Below are 9,051 nucleotides of genomic sequence, written 5' to 3' on the forward strand. Positions count from 1 at the left end.
ACGACGACACGTCCGCAAGGCAGCCTCACCCCTTTTCGAGGAGGACGGAGACGTTGCGACGAACGGATTGGAGCCGCCCGCCGCCACCCCGACCCCGGAGCGAAGCACCCCGCAGAAAAGCCGCTTGAACCGCCGCCGCCAGAAAGACGACCCCCGCCGACGGTCCCCCGCCGTTTTTGGTCGACGCCACACTCCTGCCGCCCGACGGCGGACTCCCACCCGTATCGCTCTCCGACCCGCAACACACGCTCGCTTGACCGCGACCGCTTGACCGGAACACGCCGCCGCACAACGGACCGCCGCGGCCCCTATGCCTTCGCCGCAAAGCGCGAACGGAGCGAACGCTACAGCCCCGTACCGGTTCCTCGCTTCGCGCGGGCACGGCCCGACCGACCCGGTCCTCGGAGCCAATCCTTCTTCCGAAGGTACGGATCCATTTTGCCGACTTCCCTTACCTACATTGATGCCATCGACGAGAGGCTGTACACCTTGGAGACCTGCTGCGGATGGTGGGTACGGACCGACTCGAGAGCTGCGAAAACCGGACCCGGATTTTCCAGGGCCGCCGAAAGCGCACCGGACGCCGCCCGAGCCGCGGCGCTCTACAGGTACCTTTTCCGTATCTCCGGACGAGCCGATTCCACGGACATGGTCCTTTACGAAGAAGAGAGAACTCTTCCCGGGGCTCCCGGCGACGTCTCCGGGCTCGCTTGCGTCACCGCGGTTTCGCCCGGGAAGCGACGGGCGCCGCCGACATCGCTGCCGACAGCGTCGCCACCCCCGGGCCCTCTCCGAGTCCGGGTTCGGGAATATTAACCCGATTCCCTTTCGACGGGAGGCCGGCCGCTTTTTTTTTGTTTGGGCTTTTGATTCGATTCGATTCGATTCGCTTTCCTTTCACCTTTCATAACGGATCCGGCGCCTTTCGGGAAGACTTTCGCCCGCGTCTTAGGACCGACTGACCCGTGCTCGACCGCCGTTGGCACGGAACCCTTCTCCACTTCGGTCTTCGAAGGTCTCGTTCGAATATTTGCTACTACCACCGAGATCTGCACCCGCGGTCGGCTCCACCCGGGCTCGCGCCCTAGGCTTCCGTGCTCGCCGCGGCGCCCTCCTACTCGTCGCGGCATCGTTTCGGCGCGAAAGTTCATCGCTCCTCGCCGCGACGGTCCGGCATCGGTCCGTCGCTCCAGCGCCATCCATTTTCGGGGCCGGTCGATTCGGCAGGTGAGTTGTTACACACTCCTTAGCGGATTCCGACTTCCGTGGCCACCGTCCTGCTGTCTATATCGACCGACACCCTTTCGGGGATCTCATGGGCGTCGCGTTAGGCACCTTAGCCGGACGTTTGGTTCATCCCACAGCGCCAGTTCTGCTTACCAAAAGTGGCCCACTTGGCACTCGCATTCGAGGTGACCAACCGCCCAGCGAAGCGTGCTGGCGGCGGCGGCCGGATGGGTCGGCTCCGTCGTTCGGGAGAGTCGGCCCGTTCCACCCGTTCCGAGTTCGAGAGTAGGTCGAGGCCGTGAACGGCCCCGGGGCCTCCAATCGTTCGCTTTACCGGATGGAATTGCGACGATCGAGCGCCAGCTATCCTGAGGGAAACTTCGGAGGGAACCAGCTACTAGACGGCTCGATTGGTCTTTCGCCCCTACACCCGGTTCCGACGATCGATTTGCACGTCAGAGGCGCTTCGGACTTCCACCAGAGTTTCCTCTGGCTTCATCCCGACCGGGCGTGGATCGCCATCTTTCGGGTCCCTGGTCGCTCGCTACGCCAGAGTCGGCCGAGTCGTACTCGGAAAAAGGGGAAACCGACCCGGGGGTGATGCGCCCGCGCGCAGCGCCTAAACTCGACGACAAAATAGGACTAGTTCAAGCCGCGGGATCTCACCGATGGGCGGAAGGAGGATATGGAAGCTGGCGCCCGGCAATTCCCCTTTTTGGATGATGCGCCGGTCCCCTCTCGGGGAGGAGGGAAAAACAACCGCACGTCAGCCACGAGCCTTCCCTCTCCTATCTCTCTCGGGAAGAGAGAAAAAAGGAAAAGTTGCGGGCACCGCAGCAGCGACGGCGGAAGGCCGAAAACGCCGCGCCGGCGGGATCGGGCACGGCTCGGAGGCGGGTGAGGCGAGGAGAAGACGACGGCACGAGACCGACGACACCCCCCGACGACCCCCGGACGACTTTGCCACGACACCTCTCCCGATCGACGCCCTCCTACACGCTCTCTCGCTTTCGCTTCGCCTTCGGGGTTAGTCAGAGGTGGCCCCTACGACTCGCGAACGGCCAGGACTCCTCGGTCCGTGTTTCAAGACGGGTCGGGTGGGTTGCCGATGCACGTCGCTGACCCGGGGTGGCGGGCGGCTCGAGTAAAAAAGCGTCGCCGAGCGACCTCTCCGGAAACGGAAACGGGCGCGGGCGGGGTTGCCCCCGACAAGAACCCGAAACGTCGGCGAGGTGCGTGACGGCGAGGCCGCGCCAGTCCTATCCCGCCTCTCATCGCGCACGCGCCCGAGACGGTGGGGCGCCTAAGGAGCGACACACAGAGTGCGTCGCCCGCACGCGACTTCCGGCGGGATCAAAACGGACCGGCTCGCCACGTGTAACGGATCGTGTCAGATTTCCTCCGTTCCCGGCAGAAAGGGGCAGTTACGTTCGCGGGCCCGACGGCCGGTGGCCCCCGACTTCACAAGGTGGGAAGACGGGGGTTTTCAGGGTGATGAAACGCCTGCCGCCTACGGAAAAAAACCCGCGTGTTCGACCTGCACGCCGGGAACGGGTCGCGACGACGGACCGGAGGGGAAGTGCGTCCGGTGCCGGCCGCGCGGAGGTCGCGCCGAAGCGCCCGCGCCATGATTACGCCGAGCGATGATGAAGGGGACGGGTGCAGCGGAGTCGCGCGCGGAGGGAGCAGGAGGAAAGAAGAAGCGGCGGCGACGGATGCGGCGGGTTAGGGCCCGGCGGCAGCAGCGATCGAGAGGACGAGTCCCCTCCGTCGCAGCCAACCGACGCAGCCACCTACCGACGCCGCGGTCGTCACCACGTTTCCCTTCCCGCTATCCACGCGGCCCGTCTCCTTCGTCGGCGACGCGGGCACAAAAGCTGGAACCGCGGGGAACGAGTCCCCCGCGGACACGACGAACGACGACCTGTGCCGCGACGGCCTCTCTTTCAAGAACACACATCGAGTTTGGGCTCGAGCCTAGGCAGCACCGGACTGAGTCCCCCCGCGATCGCGGTGAGCGGTCCCACCCGTTTACCCCTGGGCGGTTTCACGTTCTCTTGAACTCTCTCTCCAAAGTTCTTTTCAACTTTCCCTCACGGTACTTGTCGACTATCGGACTCGTCCCGGTATTTAGCCTTGGATGGAGCTTACCACCCGATTTGGGCTGCGTTCCCAAGCAACCCGACTCTCGGATCGAAGGCCGTCGCTCGCCGTCCGCACCGAATGGGCCTGGCACCCGCCGCGGGCGGCCCCGATCGAGGGAACTCCGAACTATGCGAGACGAAAACGAACGGCTGCCTTCGACCCATGCGCCACACGTCCCGAAGCCTTTAACTTGCGACGGGATTCGGCGTTGGGCTTCTCCCGGTTCACTCGCCGTTACTAAGGGAATCCCGGTTGGTTTCTTTTCCTCCGCTTAGCGATATGCTTAAGTTCAGCGGGTCGTCTCGTCCGAGCCGAGGGCGGCGGTTTTTAGTAGAGTGTGGTGTTTGGAGGAGAGGAATCTCGATCGGTACCCTCCGTGTGACGACGGCTGGCCGATATAGCGCCCGTCCGACCGAAAATGAAGAAGCCAACAATTAAAAAAAAGCGTGGGTCCTCCCCATCCGACGTTGCGTTGCCTACGACGCGGCCACCTTTTTACGGTGCGACGGCCGTGCTCGTCGCGCTGCTCGAGGCGTCGCTGAGAGACACCTTCATGAGGCAGAGAGCGAGACGAGCAGGCGGCGCTTACGTCGGCAGTCGGTTAGGTCGGTACTTTTTTTTTGGTCTCCCTTCGGCTGCTTTCGGACAGACTCCTCCTGCTCCTCCTCCACAGTGTTTCTTCACGCGGTCGAAAAGGGAAAAGACTCCGCGGTCTGCCAGCGGGAGACGAAGGAGGAGGCCGGAGAGGGTTTTAAAAAAAAAAAAGACATTGAAAGGAGTCAATTCTTTTTTTATTTTTCTTCCCCCTCGTCACTCGCTCCTGCGACGTCCCGGTTACCACCGTGCCGAGGACCGGGCGGGCACGGGGACGGCAAGATGTCGTTTCGTTAACGGAGAAAGACATGTAACGTTCCGCCTCTCGACCGGACGTGGCCCCGAGACAAGGGATCTCGGGGCCGCAATGTGCGTTCGAGGTGTCGATGTTCACTGAGTCCTGCAATTCGCATCAGTTATCGCGGCTGGCCGCGCTCTTCATCGACGGACGAGCCGAGTGATCCCCCGTCCAGGGTTCAGCACTTGGTTTTTTTATATTAGTTTTTGTTTATATAGATTTAGTAGTGTGCGAGGAGGTCTGTGCGAGGAGGCGTGACGGCATTGCAATGTCGCGAGTAGTTTGTTTTTTTAGCTAGCGGCGGTGGCACAGCGGCTGCAAAAAAACAAAAAAAACGATAAAGCGGCGACAAGGCAAAGAAGAAGCGGCCATCACTTGCGGTGGGCGAAAAAACAAACAGGTGGTAAGACGCGGAAGCAAGCAAGAAGAGCTGGGGCTTTAAAAACCTCCGCGTCACCACAAATCTATCTCTCGCTCCGCCTTTTATAGGTTTGTTTGCGCGCATTCGAGGCGTTGACGCCGACAGACAGAGGAGGTAGGCCGGAAAACAACAAACCAGTCTCGAACGGGAAAACGGTAATGATCCTTCCGCAGGTTCACCTACGGAAACCTTGTTACGACTTTTACTTCCTCTAAACGATCGGGTTCGGTCGTCTTCTCCAGGCATCGAACGCCGAGGCGTAGATGCACGAGTGTCGTGACGGACACGTCGCGCACTGCCCGGCGGCGTCGTCGGCCAGATCCGAGGACCTCACCGGACCGTTCGATCGGTAGTAGCGACGGGCGGTGTGTACAAAGGGCAGGGACGTGATCGACGCGGGCTGTTGACCCGCGCCTACCGGGAATTCCTCGTTCACGGGGTTGGTTACAGGCCCCGATCCCTATCACGGGAGGTGGTTCAGAGGTTTCCCAACCCTCTCGGGCCGGGGCGAAGTCCCCGCTGATACCTCCAGTGTAGCGCGCGTGCGGCCCCGGACATCTAAGGGCATCACAGACCTGTTATCGCTCCGCCTCGTGTGGCTTTCTGCCACCCGTCCCTCTAAGAAGTGCGTGAGAAAACCGACCCGGACCCGAGCGCCACGGAGGACGCCGAGCCCGCCGTAAAAATCACTGACATCGGCGCACTAGTTAGCAGGCCGGAGTCTCGTTCGTTATCGGAATCAACCAGACGGATCGCTCCACCAACTAAGAACGGCCATGCACCACCACCCACCGAATCGAGAAAGAGCTATCGATCTGTCAATCCTACCGGTGTCCGGACCGGGTGAGTTTTCCCGTGTTGAGTCAAATTAAGCCGCAGGCTCCACTCCTGGTGGTGCCCTTCCGTCAATTCCTTTAAGTTTCAGCTTTGCAACCATACTCCCCCCGGAACCGAACTCTGGTTTCCCGCAGGCTACCCGCCGGGTCATGGAAGCGAACGCCGGCGGATCGCCGGTCGGCATCGTTTACGGTCGGAACTACGACGGTATCTGATCGTCTTCGAACCTCCGACTTTCGCTCTTGATCGAGGAAAACGTGCTTGCCACACGCCATCGCTGCAGTTCGTCTTGCGACGATCCAAGAATTTCACCTCTAACGTCGCAATACGAGTGGCCCCGACCGCTCCCTTCGATCATTGCCTCGCCGTAGACGGAGACCGACAGACGTAGACGAGGCCCTCTTCCATCATTCCATGCTTATCGTATGCAAGCTTGAACAGCCCGCTCTGAGCACTCTAATTTTTTCAAAGTGAACGTACCGGCCGCCGCGGACACTCGGTTAAGAGCACCCTTGGAGGAGAAACCGCCGACCGCAACACGCGCGCAGACAAGACACGAAGCAGGGACTCGGAGCGGACCGGGGGGTTCAAAAAAAAAGAGGAACGCGCGGAAAGGGAGAGGGAGAGAAGCGCGGGGGTCAGAGTGCGGGGATGCGAATGAACGCACCCAAACACACACACGTAGCACCCCCCCGTTAGACTACTCCCGGAACCGAACCGACGACCACTTGTTTTTTTTTTCCCGGATCCCGATCACGACCTCCTCGTCCACCTCGCCGGCAGGACCGCGTGGCGGGTATGCTAGCGGTTGACACCGGCGGAAAGGGCCGGGAATGCGAACGGACGACCAAAGTCAACGACGGACGATGGCGCCGCCGCCCCGGGGCCGCTTGCGCGACCACGAACCCGAGTTCGGACTACGAGCTTTTTAACCGCAACAACTTTAATATACGCTACCGGAGCTGGAATTACCGCGGCTGCTGGCACCAGACTTGCCCTCCGGTTGGTCCTCGTTAACGGATTTGAAGTGTACTCATTCCGATCGCGGGGCCTCGACAGAGTCCCGCGTCGTTATTTTTCGTCACTACCTCCCCGTGCCGGGAGTGGGTAATTTGCGCGCCTGCTGCCTTCCTTGGATGTGGTAGCCGTTTCGCATGCTCCCTCTCCGGAATCGAACCCCGATTCCCCGTTACCCGTAGTAACCACGGTAGGCACTTAACCGACCGTCGACAGTTGATAGGGCGGACCCTCGAGAGACCCGTCGCCGGGCGTGAAAGCTCGTGCGATCGACCAGTGAGTTATCCAGAGTCACCAAAGCGGAGCGCGCCGCCCTATGAGCCCCGCCACCGAACGGACCCGCGAGCGGGAACGCCGACGACGGGAGGACGGAATGACGCGCATCGGTCTCAGTCTAATATGTAGCGCCGCGACCCGGAACGGCCGACGCGGGTGCCAGCGCGCGAGGCGTGGCGACGACGGCGCGCCGACCGATCGCGGCCTGTGTCACATGTATTAGCTCTAGAATTGCCACAGTTATCCATCGCCTCCGAGGAGGAATACGGTCCCGAGGATTAGGTCCGGTTCCTGAGCCATTCGCGGTTTCGCCCGTTCTAATGCGTGGCGTGAACTTACACTTGCATGGCTTAAGCTTTGAGACAAGCATATGACTACTGGCAGGATCAACCAGGTATCGTTGGAATTTGGGACTTTGTTTCGACAGAACGACAGACCGACCGACCGACCGACCGACATAAGACAGACAACTACAACGACGGGCACGTGTTTATTTATTTTTCGAGGGGGTTCGCCGTCAGAAGAAGCGCGCTGCCCGCGCTGATGGCCTCTTTTTTGTTTCTCCCCTGACTTGGACCGAGACCGAGACTCAAAGAACGAAAGCGACCAACGTCGACAACAACAACGACAACGGCACCCTTGACAGCGATACATACGACAAACGACAAGCAGCACGACGGCAGTGCACACGGACATCGAGGGTCAAGGTGCAGACTGAACTCGCCGAGGTCGTCGTCATCGTGGTCGCCATCGATTCCGTCTCGTCGTCGTCGTCGTCAACGTCCACGTCACAGCCGGCCGAGAAGAGAGAACAGACGACAGCGTCGACAACAACAACATCGACAACGGCACCCTTGACAGCGATACATACGACAAACGACAAACAGCACGACGGCAGTGCACACGGACATCGGAGGTCAAGGTGCAGACTGGAATCGTCGAGGTCGTCGTCATCGTGGTCGCCATCGATGCCGTCTCGTCGTCGTCGTCGTCGTCTTCGTCGTCGTCGTCGTCATCAACGTACCAACCGACCGAGACGAGAGAGCAAGCAACAACGTCGACAACAACAACGACAACGGCACCCTTGACAGCGATACATACGACAAACGACAAACAGCACGACGGCAGTGCACACGGACATCGGAGGTCAAGGTGCAGACTGAACTCGTCGAGGTCGTCGTCATCGTGGTCGCCATCGATGCCGTCTCGTCGTCGTCGTCGTCTCCGTCGTCGTCGTCGTCGTCGCCAACGTCAACGTCAACATCACAGCCGTCATCGGGGAGGAGCTGGACCAGGGCAGCGGCGGCGTAAATTTTCCCGTCACCTTCGTCGTCGCCTTCGTCGACCGACCGACCGACCGGCGTCGTGTTCGTGCTCGGAAAACCGAGGAGAGACAACGTGCACATGGCGCGTTCTCGCAAGCGGCTCCTCGGTCCGATTTTTTTGGGCGGCTTTTTCGAGCTTTTTTTTTTTTTTCTCACCCTTTCGTCCGTGCGACGGCGAACGTTAGGGGAAAAAAAAAAAAAAAAAAAAAAACGACAACAACGCGGCGGACCGGGCGAACAACATCGTCGACACACACGACATTGACGACCGGTCCCCCTTTTCACAATCGCATCGAGATAAAAACGAACGAGTCCGATTCGAGCACCGAGTCGCGAGCGGGAGGACTGTCGGTGCAAGTATCGATCACTGACGTGAGCGCTTCGCCGGACAGAGGATGGCTCATCCGGCAGCCGTGCAAATCGACGGTATGGGAAGAACGAACAAGAAGAGCAACGACTTGATCGGCGGCTTGGGAACTGCGGACGGTGAAAACGGGTTAATCGACTGCGACCACGACTGCTCGATCGATCTTCTTTGGCGCTAACAAAGGTGGAGGTGGCGCAAGAAGGGACTAGCGCTATCACCGTCCACGTATCAGAAGATGCGGCGGCAGACGTCGACGCTTATGCGTTGTCGGACGAGAAGTCGCTGCAGCACGTGTACCGCGAGCGGGACGTCCAAGGTTTTGCCAGACGGAAAGAAATCGGGTGTCAGCGAACGTTCACACGGCTGTGAGATCGGACGCTGACAGGAGTAGGAGGCGGCAGGCAGGCGGCGGTTACGGCGGCGGCGCCTGCTGCTGCTCATCCTCCTGTTTGCTGCGGCGACTTCCAGGACGGGAGAGCATCGAACAACGTACGTATGGTTACAAGGGGATCAGGATCTACATAGTGCATCCCCCGCGGCTATT

At 60.4% G+C, this 9,051-nt stretch overlaps 2 non-coding genes and 1 pseudogene across 2 annotated transcripts in view; all 3 read right to left on the reverse strand.

The window, feature by feature from the left end:
- LOC145273611 (large subunit ribosomal RNA) overlaps positions 1–3,692 on the reverse strand; it is a 5,724-nt gene extending 2,032 nt beyond the window's left edge. Inside the window, exon 1 of the ribosomal RNA XR_013866433.1 lies at positions 1–3,692. This exon is cut by the window's left edge and continues 2,032 nt beyond it. This is a non-coding gene — a ribosomal RNA (large subunit ribosomal RNA).
- Positions 3,693–4,285: 593 nt separating this feature from the next.
- On the reverse strand, positions 4,286–4,443 carry LOC145273165 (5.8S ribosomal RNA). The gene has a single exon (XR_013866196.1). It is a non-coding gene; the product is annotated as a 5.8S ribosomal RNA (ribosomal RNA).
- Positions 4,444–4,841: 398 nt separating this feature from the next.
- On the reverse strand, positions 4,842–7,212 carry LOC145273470 (small subunit ribosomal RNA; annotated as a pseudogene).
- Positions 7,213–9,051: the final 1,839 nt, after the last annotated feature.

The sequence above is a fragment of the Euprymna scolopes genome, unplaced genomic scaffold, assembly GCF_053919585.1.
Source record: "Euprymna scolopes isolate OS-2025 unplaced genomic scaffold, ASM5391958v1 sca1, whole genome shotgun sequence".
NCBI classification, from domain to species: Eukaryota; Metazoa; Mollusca; class Cephalopoda; order Sepiida; family Sepiolidae; genus Euprymna; species Euprymna scolopes.